Genomic DNA, 12,396 nt, shown 5'->3' with positions numbered 1-12,396 from the left:
ATGTGCTCTTACTCTTTTTTAACACAGTGCATGAAACTCTTGCAAGAGCAGTAAGACAAGAGAAGGAAATTAAAGGAGTAATAATTGGAAAAGAAGAGATCAAATTATCCTTTTTTGTAGATGATATGATATTATATCTGAGATGCCAAAAATTCCACCAGAAAACTCCTAGAAATTATTAACATGTGCAGTAAAGTGGCAGGTTACAAAATTAATCTACAGAAGTCTGTAGCCTTTCTATATATCAACAACAAGCAATCAGAGAAAGAGTACATGGAAATACTACCCTTCACAATAACTGCAAAAAAAATAAAAGGTCTGTGGCCTGGAACTCTCTATGTAGACCAGGCTGGCTTCAATCTCACAGAGCTCTGTCTGCCTCTGCCTCCCAAGTGCTAGGATTAAAGGCATGCACCACTACACCCGGTAAGAGACTTGTCTGTAACCAGAATTACCAGAGTTGATTGCTGCCTGACACTTACAGAAACCAATGAGCAGACAGAAGAATTGAATCTTTAAAACTGTGCTTTGTGCCTCAATGTGAAGCCCAAAGCTCTGAAACTGTTAAAAGAAAGCATTGGCAATAACCTACAAGATATGGGTATAGGAAAGGATTTTCTAAACCAGACATCAACTGCCCAGGAAACAAGGTCAAGAATCAATAAATGGGACCTCATTAAACTAAAAAACTTCTACACATCAAAAGAAGCTACCAAGGAAGTGAAGAGAAAACCCACAGAATGGGAGAAAATCTTCACCAGCGACACATCTGACAGAGGTTTAACGTCTTGAATATATAACAAACTCAAAAAACAGAGTATCAAGAAAGGAAGTAACCCAATTAAAAGATGGGCTAAGGAACTGAACAGAGAGTTCTCAAAAGAAGAAATAAAGATGGATAAGAAGCATCTTAAAAGGTGTTCAACATCACTAGTAATTAGGGAAATGCAAATTAAAATCACTTTAAGATTTCATCTTACCCCAGTCAGACTGGCTAAGATCAAGAGAACAAAGGATACTAAATGTTAGAGAGGATGTGGGGAAAGGGGAACACTCATCCACTGCTGGTGGGACTGCAAGCTTTTTCAACCCCTATGGAAAGCAGTGTGAGAACTCTTAAAAAACTACACATGAACCTACCATTTGACCCAGTTATACCACTCCTTGGTATATACCCAAAGAACTCATCCTATTGCAGAGACACTTGTACATTCATGTTTGTTGCTGCTCTTTTCACAATAGCTAAGAGATGGAAGAAACCTAAGTGTCCCTCAACTGACGAGTGGATAATGAAAATGTGGTTCATTTATATGATGGAGTTTTACTCAGCAGTAAAGAAAGATGAACTCATGAAATTTGCAGGTAAATGGATGGAACTAGAAACTGTTATACTAAGTGAAGTAACAGACTCAGAAAAACAACAACAACAACAACAACAAAGACGTATGTTCTCCCTCATATGTGGATCGTAGCACCAAATCCTTATAAGTGAATATGTATCCAGACATAACTCTAGTAACCAGGATAATGAAGAGGAACCAGGGAAGTAAAGGAAAAGAAAGAACATGAAAGAGAAGAACAGTAGAAAATAGGTGTTAACAAGGGAGATATGGATAATAATGGGGTTATTTTAAGGGGAGGGAGTAGGGAAGGTTATACAAGGAACCTAGGGGATAAAGGGAAAGAAGGAGAGGTGGGACCATAGGAGAGGTGGGATCTCAAGAGAGGTGGGACCATAGGAGAAGGGTATTATTAAAGGAGAAATGGAAAAAATGGGGGCACCTTAAATGGTGAAACCATGGTGGAAGGGTCAATGTGAGAGATAAATAATGCCTAGCTAGTTTTAGAAAACCAGAGGGAACCATATTAGGCCAACAACCTACTGACAAATTATACATACAACCAGGTCAAAGAAGTAATATATGCCTAGGCAAGGTTTATCTGAGAGTATTTACCAGACTGGTGGAACTAACCTTCTTAGATGTTTAACAGACATACTTTGAGGCCTATACTAATTTGGTCAGGGGGACATAAGGACAGTTTTTGTTCATTGCCCTCCTAGGTCAACTAAGTTTCAAGGGATTATGAGCATCTCTCAAAATGTCCTGTAACTGTGGTGAGTCACCTGTTTTCTTGAGCAAGGAGGCCGTGGAGACCCCACCAGATGGACTTGAACCAGTGTCCAGTCTACAGAGAGGAGGGTCAACACAGAGGAAACATTTCCTGACCCCTGAGGAACAGATCCTCAAATGACCTTAAGAGTAAAAATAAATTGTGGGCCAACTGCCAACTACAGGGTCTTAAACACCCAAAAGGAAAGTATAACCAAAGATTAATGGGGTCAATATAATTTTTAAGAGTCCATATGTATAAGTAAAGGCTTCATAATAAGAAACAATGCCAGACAGCAGATACCTTCCTTTGAGTTATTGGCCAGGGTGGTGCAAGAGACTCCCAGACAGTAACCCAGCATAGAACTAGGAAAATGAACATCAGACCCCAATCTTATCTAAAGGAATAGTGACAACTGATTGCTGCTAGATGAGGAACAGCTGACCTTCCTAAAACAAGGATATCTAGATAGGCCGACTAGATTCAGCATCAGACAAGCACTGGAGAATGGCTGGGGGTGTTGACAAGACAGTGGACAGTAACAGTGATGACAGAGTATATGGGCTCCAGTGTGTAAGGCAGGGAAGGCTATGGGAGGGTGCCATTTGGGAAGTGGGCATATAGATGAATAAGATTGTGTGGGATGTTTTGTATGATATGCACACACAAAAAATCAACAAATTAAAAAAAAGACATATTTGAGGAGGAAGCATAAAAATTTACTTCATGTTAAATAGTAGAGGTGATAAATATTACCAGTGAAATTTACCTGACGACTTTATATCCATGCTCCGGTACTAAGGATCCAAGTGTAACCAAGGCACATATACAAACATCTAAGTGTTAGGAGCATTAAAAATGTAGGAAACAGCATATTTTAAAATGAAATGGAGATCTTTAAAGGGTAAAAACTCATTCAATTTTATTTCTTCCAGGGTTTATACTGAGTTCAATATTGTATAACTGTATTAATTCAACTGTGAACCTAAAAATTTACAGCCACTTTTGAAATAGATGTATCCTTGCTCTGAAGTGTGTTCCTGAATATGTTAAAGCTGTACCAAAATGCTTCTTCTAATTATGTGGTTATTAAATTTTTTTAAAATGATTTATTTAATAACAACATACTTAGAAGAAGCATATCATTACAACACAATTGACATATTCAATAACGTTTTCCTGAGGTAGGATTCATCTCTTTCAAATTTGGCTGTAAATTTTTAGGTTCACAGTTGAATTAATACAGTTATACAATATTGTACTCAGTATAAACCCTATAAGACATAAATTAAATGATGTTTTAACCTTTAAAAAGATCTCCATTTCATTATTAAAATACACAGTTTCATATAGAAAAATTCTTTTTCAATGCAATTGACATTGGATGTTTGCACATGCATTTCTAATCTCTAAATAAAATAAATTAAAAAAATAATTCTTCAAAGTATAAAAATTTGCTCCTTAATAATTAGTTGATGTGAAAAACATTACTGCTCAGATGCCAAGGTGCTCAGAAAGTAACCAACTGTGACTAGTAATAATCAGATATATAATGATTAGAAATGCATGTACAAACATCTTAATGTTAATTGAATTAAAAATGAATTTTTCTGTATTTTAATAATGAAATGGAGATCTTTTTTAAAGGTTAAAACCTCATTCAATTTTATGTCTTATAGGGTTTATACTGAGTACAGTATTGTGTAACTGTATCAATTCAACTGTAAACCTAAAAATTTACAGCCAATTTTGAAAGAGATGCATCTTAGCTTTGGAAATTGTTATTGAATATGTCTATGCTGTTGTAATGAAATGCTTCTTCTAAGTATGTGGTTATTAAATAATTTAAAAAAAGAAAAAAAGAAAGAAAAAGTGTCCTAGTGAGAAGACATATTTGGTCTGTGGGTCAAAGTGGTTTAGCACAATTTATCTGGATGGGTAGCTATGGGATAGCAAAAATCAGCAGTCTGGGAGGCAAGGCCTTCCCTGACCCTAAGAGCAAGTTCTAGTCCAGAATTTCCCCTGGGAACAAGCAGACTAGAGAGAATAATGGGTGCTAGACAGAATCCAACTGCAGATGGAAATGAAGACGGTTCTTTCAAGTCTGATTAAAAGTGTTTTGCTTCACACTTTATGGAAGCGCATTAGTGCTTTCACTGAGGATAAAGAGAAAATAAGTAAGTGAGGCTATCATTACATGACCACATCTGTGGTTTGAAATCAGCAAACAAACTACTCTCCATCCAAGGACTCAGTGTCAAGTGACAGTACTGATGACAATAAGTGCGCCCAGAGCTGTACTTCCCTTCCAAATGAAAAGGTGCCTCTAGGATTCTTGCTTGTTCTGATACAGAATGATTTCCTCAGGAAACTAGAGGACACAGAGGCCATTTTCAAGCCTGAAACTCCTGTCTGTCTTTTTTTTTTCTTTCTGTTTTTCTTTTGTCTTTTTAAGACAGGGTGTCCCTGTAGCCCCAGCTGGCCTGGAACTCACTATGTAGACCAGGCTAGCCTTGAACTCACAGAGATCCACCTGCCTCGGCCTCCCAAGTGCTGACATTAAAGGTGTGTACCACCATGCCCAGCTTTATTTTCTATTTTAAAATGTGCTTCTGTTCTAAATATTTTACTTCTGCTTTGAATAATACCAGAATCTGTATCTGAGAGGCAGTGCACTCTATGGCACAGGATGTTGGGGGTAGAATGCTACAGCCAGGCCCCCTGAGTTCTAGTCTGTTTCTGATTAGCTGTGATCTTGAACAAGTGACTCGATCTCTATAGCCATAAAATGGGAGTGATCCATCTCCTGGAGTTGTGAGTTTAGTTGGAATTAAAATGGGTACAGTTTTCTGATTAGAGCCTGTCATGGACTAAAGCTAGATAAATATTAGCTAACTTTCCTTGGGAAGGGGCCGTGCTAAGCTTCTCTACATCATTCCAATTTTAGTATATGTGCTGCTAAAAATGAGCACAATATTAGCTATTTTTATTCTCATTTGCACATGCTTATTAAGCGCCCCAGAATGTGTCTGTATGAGTGTGTATGTCCACACACAATTTAAATTTGACCTTTAGGCTGGTCAGTAGTCCCTTTTTACTGCATTCTCATGGATAACTATGATCATTAAAATGAACTGTATTGAGTTGAAAGAGAAAAATATATCTTATTATTTGTCTAAGAAACCTGTAGTTGCAAGGGAAGTTGAATCCCTTTCTCCAAATGTTTACAAACTACTGCATACAAAATATAAATACATAAATGACAAGTTAGTGCATGAGCAGAGCTTCTGCAAATTTTTCCACTAGCAATCCTGAGAATTTTACACCTGAGAAGTTTTGGGGAATATATATATGTGTATGTGTGTGTGTGTGTGTGTGTGTGTGTGTGCGCGCGCGCATATGTGTGTAGGCCAGAAACTGATGTTGGCTCTCTTCCTTAATTGTTATCTGCCCTATATATCGAGGCAGAGTCTTTCACTTGAACCTACAGCGCACTAATATGGTTAGCCTAGTTAGCCAGCCTGTTCATGGGGTTCCCTGTCTTTGCCTCCTCAGTGCTGGGATTACAGGTGAGCCACCATACCCATCTGGCTTTTATGTGGGTGTTGGGGATCCAACTCAGGCCCTCATGCTTATGTGGCAAACACTTTATCCACTGAACCATTTTTCCAGTCCATCATTTGAAAAATTTGTATGTGGCTCCAGGTATATAGGTATTTGAAACAGACATACAAACCAAATATTTACTGATAATAAACCATAAAGGAATTTACTTCAAAACAATTATTTGGTATACCTATAATTTTGCCATCTATTAAAGATGAAAGCAAACTTACATACTAATGAGATAGATAATATCTAAGTTTTGGCTGAATATTTGAGATTGAAGGATAGAGAATCTTCAATGCTTTTCAGAGTTGATATTTTGATTTTATGATTGCTAATGCTAAGAATGCCTCCTTATATAAATTTGTAGTATAAAATGATAGAAGTATGATTAGGGCATTTCAGAATGTTTGAAATTTTGTCCCAATTCCCTGGGAAAATTCATTCAATTTTTTTTTAAATAGTGAAACTCAAGTAAGCAACCTAAAGACTTAAAAAAATTTAATTATGTGAGTATATGTATGTCCGTGTATGGGTTTATACACTGAGTGCAGTGCCCACAGATGCCAGAAGAGAGTAGAAAATCTCTTGGAGCTGTAGTTACAGGCAGTTGTAACTCACCTCTCGTGGGCATTGGGAATTGAATTAAAAGCACTCCGTAAGAGCAGTAAGTGCTAGCAACTGTGAAGTCATCTCTTCATCTCCCTCAAGTCAGCAACTTAAATATCAGTTTTAAAAATTAAATATCTAGCCGGGCATGGTGGTGCATGCCTTTAATCCCAGCACTTGGGAGGCATAGGCAGGAAGATCTTTGTGAGTTCGAGGCCAGCCTGGTCTACATAGTGAGTTCCAGGACAGCTGGGGCTACAAGGGAGACCCTGTCTCAAAAAGACAAAAAACAAATAAAATTAAATATCTAACACAATAGAACCCAAAGCTATATTAACTTGATACCCGTATGCTGAGGATTGGTGACAGAAAAATACTGAAAGTCTGCTTTCCATAATTAGACCATTATGTTTTTATAAGAGCAGAAATTTTTTTCATATACAAAATAAGTACTGAAATTCATATTCATTACATATAAGTCATGAATGTGAGGTGGGGTATTTCAGGCAGTTTGGCATTGTATGGTATGAACACTTTGCAAAGTGTTCATGCTATATATAGTTCTGAACTGACAGTCATATAATATAAATCAGGTGAGCTATGTCAGAAATACCATGGATACATTACAGGCTTGATTTTGAAGTAAGTTTTGGTTGCTGTGGGCTCAGAAACCATTTACTGCGGTTAAGTTAAAAAATTATATTTAAAAATTTGAGTTATTTATTTTTATTTTATGTATATGAGTGTTTTGCCTGCATGTATATAAGTGCACTTGTGAATGCAATGCCCTTGGAGGTCAGAAGAGGGCATTCGATCCCCTGGAACTGGTGTTACAGATGGTTGCGAGCCCCCACGTGAGTACTGGGAACCCAGGTCATTTGTAAGAGCAGTAAGTGCTCTTCAGTGCTAAGCCATCTTTCCAGGACCTATTTCCAAGTGTTTTGAAAACCATATATAGGACTGCAACCTACAGTTTAAGAAACTTGTATTGGCCAGGCATGGTGGTGCATGCCTGTAACCTCAGCACTTTGGAGGTGGAGGCAGGAGGATCAGTACTTACAGGTTTTTCTTGGCAACACAGCAAGTTCAAGGCCTGTGTGTCTACATTTTTGGGGCCCCCCCCCCCCGCCAGGTGCTATTATTCTAAAGCTGGGATGCACTGGGTGTAGAGGAGCACATCTCTGATTCCAGCACTCGGGAGGCAGAAGCAGGTGGATCTCTGTGAGTTTGAGGCTAGCTTGGTCTACATAGCTAGGTCCAGGCTAGCCAAGGCTACATAGTGAGATCATCTTAAAAAAAAAAAAAAGGTAAGATATAAAGCTCAGATGTATCCCCCTCAGCATGTGCAGCTGATGCTGATCACCAGTAGGAACCATTTCAAACTGTCATAAGCAATATATTAAAGGTCTGCTTCACTCAGGAGGAGCTGCAAGGTTATAGAGCATTTGGTTGTTCCTTGCCTTGTCCCATCACTGCACATGTGACAGTCGACCACACCTCCAACTGTTACCTCTCTGTTTAATATCAATTTAACACTTGGTTTTAAAACTCATTTCTGGTTAAGTATGTTTGGGTTAACTACAATTCTTGCTGGGCTAAAGGATCCACAGGAACACAAAAGCAGTGAGAGACTAAGGTATGTCAGCAACTGATTAAAATCTGCTTTACCTTCTGCAGGATCTGGAGGCTAGTTTGTTGTCTCCAACCAGCCCACTGGCCATCTGGAGATGACGTGGAGAAGCACTTACAATGTTGCAACTCTGGCTTCTCATGACCTGAGTGAAGGCCCAGCTGCCACAGGCCCTGGAGCTCAGAGTTGAGCCAGGTGACACATGCTGTGCTTCCTCTAGTCTCTCATTCTTTCCCCTTGCCATTTAGTTAAAATAGCCTGAGAAGGGGGCTCTCAGACAGCCAGAAGTTTCTGCCTACTCAAAAATTTGGGAAACAGGGCTCCCACCAGCTTCCTGCCCAGTTTTACCAAGGAAAATCTCGGTCAGCATCCAGTCTTGTTCCTTCCTCTCTAAGCTGACCCCTGTGTTCAGTGCTGGAGTGTCAGGACAGCCAGGTGAATTCCAAGTTTTCCTTCCTTTGATGGGTAAATGGCTGACTTATCTGCTTGTCGTCCATTTATTTATCCTGTACTAGGCTCCATGGAGGGGTCAAACAAAAGCCACAGGCTCCCTGTTCTCAATGAGCTTCTGGTTCATTTAGGAGTAGAGGGCAAGCTACAGATGATTATAAAACCAGAGGGAAAGTAACAGTGACCACAGCTGTAACAAAGAGGCATGGAGACCCCAAGTCCTGGCTGTGTAATTCTATTTTCAGCCCTTATGCTGAGGAAGAAGTGAGGGACACATCTTGTTTGAGGAAGTAATGGGAAGCTATTGCAAGTGAGGGTGAGAGAAACAGGGTAAACATAGAGTTTGTGGGAATGATTTCAGATCTTACCTAAGAACCACTGAAGTAGGGCTGGCAAGATGGCTAGATTGGTAAAGGAGCTTGCCACCAAACCTGACAAAACTGAGTTTGATCCCCAGGCCTCACATGGTGGAAGATGAAAGCTGACTGTCCTTTGACTTCCACATGAGCACTGTGGCACAGGTGGGTGAGTCTGTCCTCTAAATAAATAAATAAATAAATAAATAAACAAATGTAATTAATTTTTTTAAAAGAGCCACTAAAATGGAGGAGTGACCTAATTGGAAATTTAATTGAGCCCCACCTCAAAGTAATAACAAAGTAGTAGCGCAGTTGCCATCTTTTTAAAAAAATATTTTATTTATTATTTTTAAAATTTTATGTGTATTGAGTGTATTGCCTGCATGTAGGTGAATGCACCCATGTTGTGCAATGCCGTGGACATCAGAAGAGGGTTTCGGATTCCCCTGGAACTGGAGTTAAGGACAGCTTGTAGCTGCCATGTGGGTGCTGGGATTCAAACCCATGTCTTCTGCAAGAACAACGGCTGAGCCATCTCTCCAGCCCCGCAGAAAGCATTTCTAATAAATTAGTCACCCATTGGGATTCTCAGATATAAATTTTTAAAAAGGGATTTAAAAGCAGCTTATAGAGCAGGCATGAGGTACATGCCTATAATATCAGTATTTGGGAGATGGAGGCAGGAAGATCATGGGCCAGCCTGCGCAACATAGCAAGATACTGCTAAAAAAAGAAGCAGTTTTATTTTTTTGATTTTTCTCTTTTAAAATTTATTAGCTGGGCTGCAGAGATGGCTCTGTGGTTAAAAGAACTGGCTGCTCTTGCAAAGGACCCAGGTTCAGCTCCCAGCACCTACAAGGTGGCTAACGACCCTCCTTAACTCTGGTTCCACTGCTATCTTCTGGCTTCCAAGGGCATCATGCAGACATGTAGTGCACTTATATACACACAGGCAAAAACATTCATACACATAAAATAAAAATAAATAAAATCTTAAAAAAAACCCCAAAAAACCCAAACATCTTATTAGTCAACTGAAGCTATGTGTTGAACCAGGCCTCCATAACACATGCCTGATCTTTCTAACATTCTTAACATTCCAGACAAGGACCATGTGGTTCTGCATGTGAGGTGGCAAGCAATAGAGCTGGAATGGAGGACAGACTGAATTCCAAAGCCTTTGCTGGGTCCCCTTTGCCAGGGCCTGGCACAGATAATAAGAACAACCTATGGTTGAGCTGCAGGCTTCTGGGTATCTTAGGTATAACCATCAAGGAAACGGAAGCTCCTGGTTGAGGGTAAGGGGCTCCTGGGAAAGGCCACAAAGGAGGAGGTGGGCAGAAGTTAATATAGAGAAAAAAAATGAAGGAAATAAAGCTGAGTTAGAGTATTTATCTCCACATCATGAGATGGAAATTTTGTTATTTAGCCCATGGCTATCACCTCAGGGCAGAGATAGTGCTCAGAAATGCATGCTAAGTGAGGAAACGAATGTATTGAGACAGAGTTGATGCACTGCCATCAACTGAGCTAGGTACTTAGCTACATTAACTGAAGTCCAAGAAGCACATTAAAGCAGTAACTGTTATCCCCAGTTTACTAACAAAAAACAGGGTATACAAAGACTGAACACATCATCCAAGGTCCAGGGCTGGACAGACGCATGAGACCCTCACTTCAGAGGCCCTGCCTCTGTCGTGTCATACTGCCTTTTCAGTATGAACACGCCACTGGATTGTGGCCAGCCCCTTTGAGATATTTTAGCCACTGTGAGGTCTCTTTCTGACTTCACTGTTAGTCCTCAAGTACATATAGCCCTGTAACGATGCATGTGCACCAGGAGTGGGTGATCACAGGACACCTACATGGTGTGTTCTATAGAACAGCTTTGTGTAACAGGGCATGGCTGGTTTCATTGCCATGTCCAATGAACTGAGGTAGCTCTGGGTCTCACAGACTACACCCCAGTCCAAGTCATTCAACTCAGAGATGTGTTCACTAGTTTCACAGAGTACAGGTGAGGGGTGTGGGTGGCTTGGTAAAACCTGTTTGCAAAGTTAGCAAAGCAATTCAAAAGGTTGTGTCACAGTGATGGTCAGCAGCAGCTTCCTAGAAAAAAAACATGCAAATTCCAACCTAAATCTGTGTGACCAGAGATTCTCTGCATTGTTACTATCTCCTCTCAAGAAAGTTTGAGGTTTTTCCCCAAGTACTTTTTAGAATCTTTTGTGATATTAAACAGAAAAACCACCCCTCAAAAAAGCCTACCAACTCCTGTTCTTCCCCAAGACAGACTGGTAGATAGGTAGCAGATAGCTAGTATTTCTGAAAATTACTAAGAATTTAAAAAGGCTAAGATAAAGGCCAGCAAGTTGGCTTAGTGGGTACACATGCTTGAGCGCAGGCCTAACAACCCCAAGTTCAGTCTCTTGGCAGGAGAGAACTCCTGAGGTGGCAGGAGAAAACTCCTGAGAGTTGTTCTCTGACCTCTACACCATGTACCATGGCACATGCACATGTGTATATATACATATAATAATAATAATAGTAATAACAGGCTAAGATACATCTAGAAAGCTATACAACTTGGTGCATTTCAAAAACTTTTTTTTTTTTTTTTGTCTTTTTGAGACAGAGTCTCACTGTAGTCCCAGCTAACTTGAACTCACTATGTAGACCAGGCTGGCCTTGAACTCACAACAATCCATGTGCCTCTGCCTCCCAAGTGCCAGGATTAAAGGCGTGTGCCACCACGCCTGGCTTCAAAAATATTTTAATTGGAAACATTTTTTAAAAACCATTCACTGAGAAGAAAGAGGAGATTCCACTTTCTTCTCATGTTTTTTTTTTAAATTTAAATATTTTGTTATTTTTATTTTATGTGTATGAGTGGTCTGCCTGCATGTATGTGAGTGCACCCGTGTCGTGTTGTACAATTCCCTGGAGGTCAGAAGAGGGCTTCAGATTCCCCTGGAACTGGAGTTAAGGACGGTTCGTAGCCACCATGTGGATGCTGGGAATCGAACCTGGGTCCTCTGCAAGAGCAGTCAGTGCTCTTAACTGCTGAGCCATCTCTCCAGCTCATATTATTTTTATTTTATGTGTATGAGTGTATTGCTTGCATGTATGTGAGTGCACCCGTGTCGTGTTGTACAATTCCCTGGAGGTCAGAAGAGGGCTTCAGATTCCCCTGGAACTGGAGTTAAGGACGGTTCGTAGCCACCATGTGGATGCTGGGAATCGAACCTGGGTCCTCTGCAAGAGCAGTCAGTGCTCTTAACTGCTGAGCCATCTCTCCAGCTCATATTATTTTTATTTTTTGTGTATAGGTGTATTGCCTGCATTTAGATATGTGCACCCATGTTATGCAATGCACTTGGAGGTCAGAAGAGGGTGTCAGATCCCCTGGAAATAGAGTTATGGATGGTTGTTAGCTGCCATGTGGGTGCTGGGACTCGAATCTGGGTCCTCTGCAAGAGCAGTTAGTGCTCTTAACTGTTGAACCATCTCTCCCTAACAGAAACAGATACTCTTTTTTTTTTTTTTTTTAAGAAAGAGACATTCTTATAACCAAGATTTAGACACGTTTGAAGTTTGAATTAAGAATATGTTGAGTGGGTTTTTTTGTTG

The 12,396-nt window shown here is 39.9% G+C and overlaps 1 protein-coding gene and 1 pseudogene across 1 annotated transcript in view; both read right to left on the bottom strand.

Moving 5' to 3' along the window:
* Positions 1 to 12,396, bottom strand: part of Myo1d (myosin ID) — a 481,196-nt gene that overhangs the window by 96,390 nt on the left and 372,410 nt on the right. The window lies entirely within an intron of this gene.
* LOC115066797 lies at positions 4,985 to 5,084 on the bottom strand (annotated as a pseudogene).

The sequence above is a fragment of the Nannospalax galili genome, unplaced genomic scaffold (assembly GCF_000622305.1).
Source record: "Nannospalax galili isolate Female #2095 unplaced genomic scaffold, S.galili_v1.0 scaffold363, whole genome shotgun sequence".
NCBI lineage: Eukaryota > Metazoa > Chordata > Mammalia > Rodentia > Spalacidae > Nannospalax > Nannospalax galili.
Note: the sequence above shows the minus strand (reverse complement) of the source record. Positions and strands in the feature narration are given on the sequence as shown.